Source organism: Pelobates fuscus, chromosome 1 (assembly GCF_036172605.1).
Source record: "Pelobates fuscus isolate aPelFus1 chromosome 1, aPelFus1.pri, whole genome shotgun sequence".
NCBI classification, from domain to species: domain Eukaryota; kingdom Metazoa; phylum Chordata; class Amphibia; order Anura; family Pelobatidae; genus Pelobates; species Pelobates fuscus.
The window spans coordinates 499110525-499123890 of record NC_086317.1 but is presented as its reverse complement, the minus strand read 5'-3'; the positions used below and the strand labels follow the sequence as shown (position 1 = coordinate 499123890).

General features: G+C 48.5%; 1 protein-coding gene across 2 annotated transcripts in view; it reads right to left on the bottom strand.

Annotated features, from left to right (window-relative positions):
• The window catches only part of ALDH3B1 (aldehyde dehydrogenase 3 family member B1), a 340333-nt gene extending 335805 nt beyond the window's left edge, over positions 1-4528 (bottom strand). The window contains exon 1 of one of the 2 annotated variants that reach the window (XM_063433470.1): positions 4418-4528. The gene's annotated coding sequence lies outside the window, so the exon portion shown is untranslated. Of the gene's footprint in view, positions 1-1807; positions 1828-4417 lie in introns of those variants that run through there. The other variant, XM_063433460.1, reaches the window with a different exon arrangement.
• Positions 4529-13366: the final 8838 nt, after the last annotated feature.

Here is a 13366-nt window from a genome sequence, read left to right as displayed (position 1 = left end):
AATTTTTTGTCCTAGCTTGTTGCAAAATTGTGCTTCAAACTGGGTTTTTTTTTTTTCTCTTTTGGATCAACAGCAAAAAACAGGTGTGAGGAAGGCTGAACTTGATGGACGCAAGTCTCTTTTCAGCTATCTAACTATGTAACTATGTAACAAGAGGGACCAGGTGTCCCCCCAGCTCACAACCTTTAGTTGGGGGTGGGGAGACATATTTTCTCCCCCACCACCCTTTAGCAGCTGGTGGGGCCTTAAGTAATAATGGGGAGAGGTGGGGGCTAATTGTAAAATACTTTGGAATTTTCCCACGCTGTGTAATTTGACTCATAACACTCTGATTGGTGGATTAAGTAACCAATCTGATTGTTATGAGTCAAATTACACAGCGTGGGAAAATTCCAAAGAACTTTTCCACGCTGTGTAAAATGACACAGAGCACTCTGATTGGTTGGCTTGAAATCCACCAATCAGAGTGCTGTGACAGGTAAATGTAGAGACTTACCAGTCAGTCTCTTCATTTACCTGTCAGAGCACTCTGATTGGATGGCTTAAACCCACCAATCAGAGTGCTCTGAGCCTAATTGCAGGGTGGGGCAAGGCTTTATAAGCCTTCCCCCACCCTGCAGAGCTCAGTCTGCGCAGAGCCCTCCATGGGTGCAAATTTATATATATATATATTTTTTTTTTTTTTAAAAAGTGCGTCGGTTATTATGGATTTTTATTTGGCTGAAAAAAAAGAAGAGTTTAGAAGAAAGAAAACATTGAATGGTAAGTCTATTTTTTTTTTTTTTTACAGGTATTTAGATAAGGGTCCCCCCTCATTATATTTAGGATGAGGGAGGTAGGTAGGGGTTATTTTTTTGGGGGGAGGGGGGTGACTAGGGGTTTGGGGACCCCTAGTCACCTGGTGGGGGGGGTTAAATTTTCATTGAGGGCCCCCACCCACCGCTTAGGGGTCGGAGCCGGGGGAGGTGGGGGGGGGAGGACAGTAGGTTATTGTTATTTAGCACCCCCAACCGTTATGGTTGTCATGCCCTGATGGCGGCCCTGCCTGCACCTCCTACTCTCACACACACAGCCTGCTCGTCCTGCTCTCACACACACAGCCAGGGTTGGATTAAGAGTCCAGTGGGTCTGGTGCTGACTATTATGAGGGGCCTAAATCGACCAAAAACACTAAAACAGACATACCTCTCCAGCATTATGTATCTGGTGGAGATGTTGCCGGAGGGAAACTCATAGGATACAGCTATAAAAAAAACCTCAGATTCACTTAAAATATGCTAATCTCTCTGTAAATTATGCTTTCATCTTTCATGTAAATCCATACTCCCTAATAGCAGTGTCCAGTGAAGCAGTAAGTCAATGGGCGGTGTAAAAGGGACGGGCCAGTGACGTGGATCATGTTACCAGAACTTCCGAAAGGACCGAACATGCCCAAAAAGAAGGCGTGTCTGCCCAAAGAATTGGAAGGCTAGTCTAGCATGAATGCATGTCAGGCTGCCTGACAATCATAAAAGAGAAGTCCTGCGCTTAAGCAGCAAGGACTACAATACACATCAGCCCCAATATATAGTAAAAACCAAAGAAACTAACAGCTTCCTGAGCTTGGCATAAATGCATCTAATGATGCGCTATCTCTATGCTTTCTAAGGACTGTCCCATAGTATTCGCTGGTCCACTTCTATCCTAACCTTCTTACTAGAAGGAAGAAGCTCCTGGTATACAGTCTGAGACAGAGAAAAGGTGGATGTAGTGAGTGTAGAAGAAAGGGAACATGGCACAGTGTTAGAGAGACCAAAGTCAGCATTACCTTAACTAATTTCATTTCAGTTAGTCCACACAAGTTTTGTTCCTCTTCATCCTTTCTTAGGAAAAAATTACAGGCCTTACTAATTTGCATAACTAATTATGTATGCATGACATACATTCTGTGAAATCCTCAAAAAACTACTTACCGTAGTTTGATTCTGCTGTATAGATGGATTGCTCCCAGTGTCCCCATGTCGCCCAGTGTCCCCTAGTGTATGTGTCCCCATGTCTCCCAGTGTCCCCATGTCACAAGGTGACACTGTGAGACATGGGGACAATGAGACTATGCATCACAATGTCTCTGTGTCCCCATGTGATGCATAGTCTCTTACACTGAGAAACATGGGGACACTGGGAGACATGGGGACACCGACACTGGGAGACATGGGGACACTGAGACACTAGGGATACTGGGAGACTAGGGACACTGAGACACTAGGGACACATGGACATTGAGACACTAGGGACACTGGGAGACATGGGAACACTCAGAAACTAGGGACACTGAGACACCGGGAAAAACTGGCTGGGAGACATGGGGACACTGAGACACTTGGGGACCTTGTGTTCCTAGTGTCTGTGTCCCCATGTCTCAGTGTCCCCATGTATGTCTGTGTCCCCATGTCCCCTAGTGTCTCAGTGTCCCCTAGTGTTTCAGTGTCCCCATGTGTGTGTGTGTGTCCTTGCCTTAGTGTCCCCATGTGTGTCTGTGTCCCCATGTCTCCAAGTGTCCCCAAGTGTCTCAGCATCCCCAGAGGTCTCCATGTGTCCCCATGTCTCATAGTGTCCCCTAGTGTCTTAGTGTCCCCATGTCTCCCTGCAGCCTTTACCCTATCCTTCACTTCTCTGAGCTGTAGGCTGTCTCTGCAGGCTGGAAGCTGCTGTCTGGACTCTTTGTGGATCAGTGAGTAGAGCAATGCAGGTTAATGCTGTAACTTCCTATCACTGCCTCTCTCCACACACAGTGACCCCTACTGGCCGGTAATGGTATTGCAGAGTAATCTCTTGTAATCATCTTGTAATCATTTGTATTGCCGGTATTACTGCAATATCAGCACTGGCCAGGCAGCCTCAAATAAATAAAAACCGGCCAGGTGAACAACCCTAAGAGTAGTGTGTAAAAAAAAATCAAAAAAAAAAAAATCAATGGGTCTATTCCATGGGCCTGGGCCTGGAGCTGCAGCTCCATCAGCCCCTATGTTAATCCAGCCCTGCACACAGCCTGCCCCTCCTGCTCTCACACACACAGCCTGCCCCTCCTGCTCTCACACACACAGCCTTCCCCTCCTGTTCACACACACACATAGCCTGCCCCTCCTGTTCACACACACACACACACACACAGCTTTCCCCTCCTGCTCTCACACACATAGCCTGCCCCTCCTGTTCACACACACACAGCCTGCCCCTCCTGTTCACACACACACACACACACACACACACACACACAGCTTGCCCCTCCTGCTCTCACACACATAGCCTGCCCCTCCTGTTCACACACACACACACAGCCTTCCCCTCCTGTTCACACACACACAGCCTGCCCTTCCTGCTCACACATACACACACACACACACAGCTTGCCCCTCCTGCTCTCTCACACACACAGCCTGCCCCTCCTGCTCTCTCTCACACACACACACACACACACACACAGCCTGCCCCTCCTGCTCTCTCACACACACAGCCTGCCCCTCCTGCTCTCTCTCACACACCTACACACACACACAGCCTGCCCCTCCTGCTCTCTCACACACACAGCTTGCCCCTCCTGCTCTCACACACCCAGCTTGCCCCTCCTGCTCTTACCCAGAGGAGGGTTGCCTTGCTAACAGATATACTGAGCTCCGTCTATTTAGCTTAGACTGAAATGATAATTTCCAGAGATCTCTTTTGCTATGTTTGCACAATATATTGATCTGATTCTCCATGAACATAGATTTATAACATTTAGACCCACGTTGTACTGTACAGTTACATTGATTGTGTTATACTGTATGCTAGTGTACTATCTAGCTGTGATGCATTGTAGTATTGCTGCATTGTATTGTGCTATATTGTAATGTTGTGTAACTGTGCTATATTGTAATGCTGTGTAGCTGTGCTATATATGTTGTATTTCTGTGTAGCTGTGCTATATATGTTGTATTGTGTTTCTGTGTAATGTTGTGTAGCTGTGTAGCTGTGCTATATATGTTGTATTTCTGTGTAGCTGTGCTATATATGTTGTATTTCTGTGTAGCTGTGCTATATATGTTGTATTGTGTTTATGTGTAATGTTGTGTAGCCGTGTAGCTGTGCTATATATGTTGTATTGTGTTTCTGTGTAATGTTGTGTAGCTGTGCTATATATGTTGTAATGCTGTGTAGCTGTGCTATATATGTTGTATTTCTGTGTAGCTGTGCTATATATGTTGTAATGCTGTGTAGCTGTGCTATATATGTTGTATTTCTGTGTAGCTGTGCTATATATGTTGTATTGTGTTTATGTGTAACTGTGCTATATTGTATAGTTGTGTTTTGTGTTTATGTGTATTGCTGTGTAGCTGTGCTATGTATGTGTTGTTTTGTTTACTATTGTTATGCATTCGTCTTATTGTTTGCTTCCTACCTGCTCTCTTTGACTGTTGATTGCCAGCTGGGAGGGAGAATTCGGTTCACCAGAAGGAAGAAAGAGGAAGAAGGAGGAGAGCTCAGGCTGCACTTTGTGCGAAGGACAGACTCCAAGTCTCTTATCTTCTCTTATTGCTAGCTCTGACTGAAAAACAGCCATACAGTGCCTTTTCCATTACACCCTGTTCCAAATGATTATACAAATTCTATTTAAGTGTCACAAAGATTAAATATTTTGTTGTTATAATGTTGTTATAAGTTTGATTGAAATAGCTTTTGATTTCAGTAAATGTGCTGCAAACACAACAAATGACAATTTTCAGTTCTTTACAGCCTATAAAGTGTTTTGAAACTTATTGTGCGTAATAATTTGGAACAGTGCATTGTAAGTTTTTTATGTTTAAAAAAAATACTGTTATCATTAGGAGGTTTGTTCAATAACATTTGAATTGTACTCTTAAAGGACCACTCTAGTGCCAGTAAAACATACTTGTTTTCCTGGCACTAGAGTGCCCTGAGGGTGCCCCCACCCTCAGGGACCCACTCCCACCGGGCTCTGGGGGGAGGAAGGGGTTAAACTTACCTCTTTCTCAAGCGCCGGGCGGGGAGCTTTCCTCCTCCTCTCCTTCTTCCTTGCGACGCACTCGCATTCAGCCGGTCGCATAGGAAAGCATTTACAATGCTTTCCTAAGGACGCTTGCGTGCTCTCACTGTGATTTTCACAGTGAGAAGCACGCAAGCGCCTCTAGCGGCTGTCAATGAGACAGCCACTAGAGGTTTTGGAGGCTGGATTAACCCTCAGTATAAACATAGCAGTTTCTCTGAAACTGCTATGTTTATAAAAAAAAAGGGTTAATCCTAGCTGGACCTGGCACCCAGACCACCTCATTAAGCTGAAGTGGTCTGGGTGCCTAGAGTGGTCCTTTAATAGTTGATAACATGTGCATTATGTTGACGGTTATTTACATCAACTATTTAGGTGAATGAGAAAAATATAATTTGCATAACTAGAACACAGCCCTGTCTCACGCTCTGCATCAGACCGAGACTGGAACACAGCCCTGTCTCACGCTCCGTATCAGACCTGTGATGGAACACCTGGCAACCTGACTGGATACCTCCACCAATCAATGCTTCCAAGCTGATGCTGAGGGCCATAAGTACCGCACCAGACACCATAAGCACCGTAGACCCCACAAACCGCCGCAGCTTGGTTGGGGTCTTGCCGTCGCTTCCCGTCCTGGACCAAACTCCTGGATCCAGAAAGTATAGCTTTGAAGCTCTTACAAGAACTAGTGATATAGCTGTGAAGCAGGTTCCCTACAAACACAAGACGAGGCTACGTGTTGAGGGTTAAGCAGGAACTAAATTTTAATGGTGCCACACTGGCCTTTTTATGACAATCCCCAAGCAAGGTGTACGCCCACATGGACCTTGCTGGGGACAGGGACACAAACATATACACCAATCACAATAGAGTTACAATCTAAGGCCCCCCTGTAATACAATAAGCCTTCCCCTTTACTTAGGAGATAATTGAGTCAAGTACTATACTAAACTCAATTATCTCCAAACACAAAAAACACACATTTTTCTAAAACACCTTAAAACACATAAAATGCCACAAATGTTAGAACCCCTGATAGCCCTGATCTGGGTGACCAACATATCCAAAAATCACCCAGATCAGTTCAGGGGTTCAGAAATTTCATGGAAATCATGTATTTGACCGAGCGCAGGCATGGTCCCATGCCCAAAACAGTTCCAGAGAATCTGGGCTTGCGGCCAGTTTAGTTCGGTAGTTTGCAAACAAACAAACTACTGAACAGTCAATAGTCTTAAATATATTTACAAGAGGTGTGGAATATGTGGCGCTATACAGTAAATGTGTCTGAGGTAAAAGTAAATTCTAGCTGCTGTATACACTCTATGGGTACTCCTCAAAACCCACCATACAAAGAAAATCACCAAAAAACAATAAAGACTTCAGACTTAATAGGTGTTGCCACCCCTAGGTCTTCTGTCTTTAAGAGTGCAGCGCTATGTAATCTGTGAGAACACAGTGTATTTACCTGTGGTTCAAAGACAACTTATCCTCTATATTCTCCAGTGTAATATACATAAAAAGAAAACAGAAAGGATATACAGATAATTGTGCAGTATGTTAAATACTATATGTGGCAAAACTAGCCACTTCTGGACTGTAGTTATTAAAGGTTGTCCGTAGGCTGAATACGTACTGTGTATTTTAACCTGTGTATGTACCGTATTGTGGCCGTTCGCATGCTGGCCGCCATATGCGGCCAGCGCACCAAGCATTCATACGACGAAACACGGCTATCCTGGCCGTTCGCCGTACGAATACGGGCTCCCCAGGTCGACCACACATTCCCAAGTCGTGTGGTACCAATTCACCGATTGCAACATTGTTGCAATCGGTAATTAAGGGCTCTCCGAGGTGGCCGTCGATCCACTACCGACCATGCGGCGGTCGGCCATCTTGGATCCTTTGTCCCTGCAGCGGTGTTCGGTCGTCGAGAGCCTGGAACTGAAAACGGCTACTCGATGATTTGAACGCCGCTGGACTTCCAGCGCGTTCGGGAGTCCCGTGTTCGGTACATTGTATGTCCCGTACTTATTCGGTACTTTTAAACTCACTTTAATGTTTTATTGTATTATGTGCGGCGTTCGGTCAATTCAGCTGGGATCGGAGCGGTATTCTCCCAAAGTGTGCGCTCCGACCCCAGCTATCTACCGAATGTTCAACTATTGCAAAGTACCGAATATTGTGTAATTTCTGTATTTTAATGTCAATTGTCGGTTTCGCTGCACGAGGAGATAATCCACTTAGTCGTCCATTTTAGTGGGAGTATCTCTCTCGTGCAGCAAGGCCTGTTGGGAAAGTCACAGTGCATGGTGGGAGAAATCCCCTGGAATTACTGTCTGGAAACCCCTTGCATGGGGAACTGTATAAATATACTGCCTGTGAATAAACCGAGTTAGTTGACTCCCAAACTGTGTTTCGTCCGGTTATTGGGAGGATTGGGAACATTGCCTTGCTTTCTACTCTGACTGTGGATTTCCTAGATGTACCAACGGATATCGTATGCTGATACATTGCATTCCGTTACAATTGGTGGCAAGCGACGGGATCCGAACCTTACAGCCGAAAAAGCAGCGTTCGTGGAAACTGGAACGACCGAACAAGGAAAGCAAGGGCAATTCGTATGGAGATTGATTATACCATACTAAAACGACAAACTTTAAAAGAGCTACTGGAAGCCAGGGGTAAGATAGCCAGCAACAAGTCTAAGGCTGTGCTGATCGCTGAACTGATGGAGGGAGACCGAGCCCGCAGCGCTACACCCCCACCAGCCAAGGAAGAGACCCCATTCCAAAAAGAGCTGCGAACCAGGTTGGAGTTTTTACCGCAACCAGTACCGCTGGAAATACTGACCGTGATGGTATCAGATGTACAGGATTATCTGATGGCGACCAGCACACCAGCAACCCCGCCTAGGGCAGAGTCTGTTACTGCCTCCACCTACGGACAGGTCAAGCCCAAATCCCACATCACGCCTTTAAAGCGTTTTGTGAAGAAAAGGACGAAATCGATGGGTATTTGCAGGACTTTGAGCGGCTGTGCGATCTGCACGATTTGGAGCCCGCAGTATGGGTGCCGCTGCTGGCAGGCAAATTATCGGGTAGGGCAGCTGAAGCCTACCGTGCTGTACCCCGAGAGGACAGTAAGGATTACCCTAAAGTAAAGAGGGCAATCTTGGAGAGGTATGCTATTACCCCAGAGGCATACCGGCGGAAATTCCGGGGCTTGCGCAAGCCTGAGAAAGATTCACATGCAGAATGGGCGCACAAGCTGGACCAAGCCTCACTAGGCTGGATACAGGCCAGCAACGCTACAAACATGGAGGAGTTGAGGCAGTTAATGCTGCTGGAACAGTTTTTTAATGGTTTGTCCCCGGAAGCACAAGAATGGGTGAGGGACCGTAAACCACTCACCCTACCCGAAGCCGCTAAATTGGCGGATCAGCATTTTGATGCCAGGAGGCATCACGGTGCCCAAAATAAGACTCTCCCTCGGATTACAGGGCCACCCAATAATTTTACCCCTACCGGCCCCACCGCACCCCTGCACAGGCCGGCACTGAATACTCCACCAGCCCCCTCCCGATACAACGGCAGAGCTAACATTCAGTGTCACACCTGCAAGCAGTGGGGGCACATTTCTCGAGAGTGCACCCAAAACCGGAGCCGGCAAGCTTGGAATCAGGTGCGACAAAATTTGGCACCCAGGGCTGCTGCGCACCATTATCAGGTAGCACCCGCCACCCAAGACGTGCTGAGCGCTCAAATTGAGGAGCCTCTAGGGGTGCTGCACGAAGTAATGTCAGTCCGAGCCACCGACAACCGACAGCACCATCGGCAGCTAGTGACCCTGGAGGGAAAGGAGGTGCAAGGGCTCCGGGATTCGGGAGCCACTTTAACTTTGGTTGCACCACATTTGGTACCAGGCGCAACCCACACTGGCGGCTCCGTGGCAGTACGGGTGGCCGGGGGAGCAGTATACCGGCTACCTACTGCCAAAGTTCATTTGGATTGGGGTGTGGGAGAGGGGACCGTAGAAGTAGGGCTGATGCAGAATTTACCTGCCGATGTTGTACTGGGGAATGACTTGGGCCAAATGACTTCCGCTTTTATTCCCCAGACTCTGTACCAGGAGGCCCTTCCCGTAACCACCCGGCAACAGGCTCGCACCACGGCTACACCAACGCACTCTGAGGCTCAGGTAAGAGACCATGTTCCCCAACTGACCCCCATGTCCTGGGATACCCCGACTACCTTTGCGACCGAAGTCCAGACCGATCCCACTCTCCAAGTATATAGGGACCGGGCACAAACCGACCAAGCAGGGTTAGAGGGGGAGCGGTTCATCTGGGAGAGAGAGCTGCTATACCGTGTCACGGCCAAAGATGTGGGGGGGTCTGTCACCTTAACTAATAAGCAACTAGTGGTACCTCAGAAGTATAGACAGGAGCTGCTGCGAATTTCTCATGACATCCCCTTGTCAGGACACTTAGGGATGACCCGTACCCGGTACCGTTTGACCCATGCCTTCTTCTGGCCCGGGATCTCTCAGGACGTGCGCCAATATTGCACCTCCTGCGACGTCTGCCAGCGGGTAGGTAAACGAGGGGATCGCCACAAAGCCAGACTATGCCCCCTGCCCATCATAGCCGAACCCTTCAGCCGAGTAGCAGTGGATATCGTAGGACCCCTGCCAAAACCCAGCCCCTCTGGCAAAAGGTATATCCTAACTGTAGTGGACTACGCCACCAGATACCCCGAAGCCGTGGCCCTCTCCAATATTCACGCTGAGACCGTAGCCGAAGCATTAATGAAGGTATTTTCCCGAGTAGGTTTTCCCCAAGAGATAATCTCGGACCGAGGTACCCAATTTACGGCCGAAGTTACTCAACATATGTGGAAGGTGTGTGGCATTAAGCCAATCGTTAATTCCGCCTACCACCCCCAGTCCAATGGACTATGTGAGCGGTTCAACGGGACGCTGAAGCAGATGCTTCGGACGTTCGGGGAAACCCACAAGGACTGGGAGAGGTTTCTGCCTCACCTACTCTTTGCCTATAGAGAGGTCCCCCAGGAGTCGACAGGTTTCTCCCCGTTTGAGCTACTGTTTGGGAGGAGGGTGCGAGGACCCTTGAACTTGATTAGGGAACACTGGGAGGGAGAGAGTACCACCAGCGAAACCCCTATCGTATCATACGTCCTGGAGTTCCGGGACCGTCTGGAGGCGCTGACTCAGGCTGTACACACCAACCTCCAGGCGGCCCAGCAACGCCAGCGACGCTGGTACGATAGAGGAGCCAGGGACCGCAGCTTTCAGGTGGGACAGAAGGTTTTGATCTTAAAACCCGTCCGCACAGATAAGCTGCAGGCCATCTGGCAAGGCCCATACCAGGTAGTGGAGCAGCGATGCGACACTACCTATGTGATCGGCCCCTGCTCAGGGGTAGGGAAGAGACGCATGCTTCACGTGAACATGCTCAAGCCCTACCATGAGAGGATAGAGGATGTGACGGCAATCTGTGCCTCCTCCTTAGAGGATCAGGAAAATTTACCCTTACCCGACCTACTAGAACCCGAGGAGCAGATAGAGCCCTCCCGGGGAGTTCAGCTGGGGGAGCGGCTAAGCCCCCAGGAGCGTGCCCAGGTACAGGCGCTGATTGTCGCCAAGGGGACTACCTTCTCCAATTTACCTGGATACACTCCGCTAGCCACCCACCGAGTGGAGACCCCGGGGCAGCTCCCTATGCGCCAGGCTCCATATCGGGTTCCAGAATCCGTCCGTACCCATATGAAAGCCGAGCTAGACGAAATGTTGCAGCTAGGGGTTATCGAACCCTCCGATAGCCCCTGGGCATCGCCGGTAGTCCTGGTACCTAAAAAGGATGGCACCACCCGATTCTGTGTTGACTACCGGAGGCTAAATGACAAGACGGTGTCTGACGCCTACCCGATGCCCCGGATAGACGAGCTGTTAGACAAGATGGCACGGGGCCAGTATCTCACTACCATTGACTTGTGTAAGGGATACTGGCAAATTCCCCTAGCCGATGATGCCATCCCCAAGTCGGCGTTTGTCACTCCGTTTGGCCTGTACCAGTTCAAGGTCATGCCTTTCGGAATGAAAAACGCTCCGGCTACCTTTCAGCGGATGGTAGATCGGCTACTGGATGGTTTTCAGGAGTATGCCTGTGCCTATCTAGATGATATAGCCATTTTTAGTCAGACCTGGGAAGACCACATACACCACATAGGGGCGATCCTAGATCGCATTGGGGAGGCTGGGTTAACCCTAAAACCTAGCAAGTGCCACATAGGTATGGCCGAGGTACAGTATCTGGGCCACCGTGTAGGGTGTGGGCAGCAGAGACCCGAGCCAGCCAAGATTGAGGCCGTAGCCAAGTGGCCTACCCCCAGGACTAAGATCCAGGTGCTGGCGTTCTTAGGGACAGCCGGCTATTACAGAAAATTTGTCCCTGACTATAGCACCCTCGCCAAACCCCTAACCGACCTGACGAAAAAGAACCTTCCCCGACTGGTTGTCTGGGCCCCAGAGTGTGAGCAGGCATTCCAACAACTCAAGACTGCTCTCACCAATGCTCCTGTGTTAACTGCTCCTGATCCAACTAAAAGATTTCTTGTCCACACAGACGCTTCAATGTTTGGATTGGGGGCAGTACTGAGCCAAGTGGGAGCCGATGGCGGAGAACACCCCGTAGCATATTTAAGCCGCAAATTGCTGCCTCGTGAAGTGAGCTACGCCGCCATCGAGAAAGAATGCCTGGCCGTGGTGTGGGCCCTTAAAAAGTTACAGCCCTATTTGTACGGACAACCTTTTTCCTTACTCACAGATCACAACCCGTTAGTGTGGCTAAACCGTGTGTCTGGAGACAATGCCAGGCTGCTGCGCTGGAGCTTGGCGCTGCAGCCCTTTGACTTTACTATCCATTACCGGCCAGGAAAACAAAACGGTAACGCTGACGGGTTATCCAGACATTCTGAACTCGAGAAGTGATCTGTGAGTACTCTCCCGGACATCCCCAAGCCGATCCGTTGGGATCAGACTGTGTATGCCGGCTTGGTTCTGGGGGAGCATTGTGGCAAAACTAGCCACTTCTGGACTGTAGTTATTAAAGGTTGTCCGTAGGCTGAATATGTACTGTGTATTTTAACCTGTGTATGTACCGTATTGTGGCCGTTCGCATGCTGGCCGCCGTATGCGGCCAGCGCACCAAGCATTCATACGACGAAACACGGCTATCCTGGCCGTTCGCCGTACGAATACGGGCTCCCCAGGTCGACCACACATTCCCAAGTCGTGTGGTACCAATTCACCGATTGCAACATTGTTGCAATCGGTAATTAAGGGCTCTCCGAGGTGGCCGTCGATCCACTACCGACCATGCGGCGGTCGGCCATCTTGGATCCTTTGTCCCTGCAGCGGTGTTCGGTCGTCGAGAGCCTGGAACTGAAAACGGCTACTCGATGATTTGAACGCCGCTGGACTTCCAGCGCGTTCGGGAGTCCCGCGTTCGGTACATTGTATGTCCCGTACTTATTCGGTACTTTTAAACTCACTTTAATGTTTTATTGTATTATGTGCGGCGTTCGGTCAATTCAGCTGGGATCGGAGCGGTATTCTCCCAAAGTGTGCGCTCCGACCCCAGCTATCTACCGAACGTTCAACTATTGCAAAGTACCGAATATTGTGTAATTTCTGTATTTTAATGTCAATTGTCGGTTTCGCTGCACGAGGAGATAATCCACTTAGTCGTCCATTTTAGTGGGAGTATCTCTCTCGTGCAGCAAGGCCTGTTGGGAAAGTCACAGTGCATGGTGGGAGAAATCCCCTGGAATTACTGTCTGGAAACCCCTTGCATGGGGAACTGTATAAATATACTGCCTGTGAATAAACCGAGTTAGTTGACTCCCAAACTGTGTTTCGTCCGGTTATTGGGAGGATTGGGAACATTGCCTTGCTTTCTACTCTGACTGTGGATTTCCTAGATGTACCAACGGATATCGTATGCTGATACATTGCATTCCGTTACACTATATTCAAAATTAAAGTGAGTAACAGATGTATCTACACTCACATTTTTTAGAGCCTTTTCAAGTTTATTAGGCTCTAAACTTCCAAACGTCTGTGTCTTTTAGGGTAGATCACATGACTATATTAATTTTGAATATAGTATTTAACATACTGCACAATTATCTGTATATCCTTTCTGTTTTCTTTTTATGTATATTCCACTGGAGAATATAGAGGATAAGTTGTCTTTGAACCACAGGTAAATACACTGTGTTCTCACAGATTACATAGCGCTGCAGTCAATAGTCTTACCCT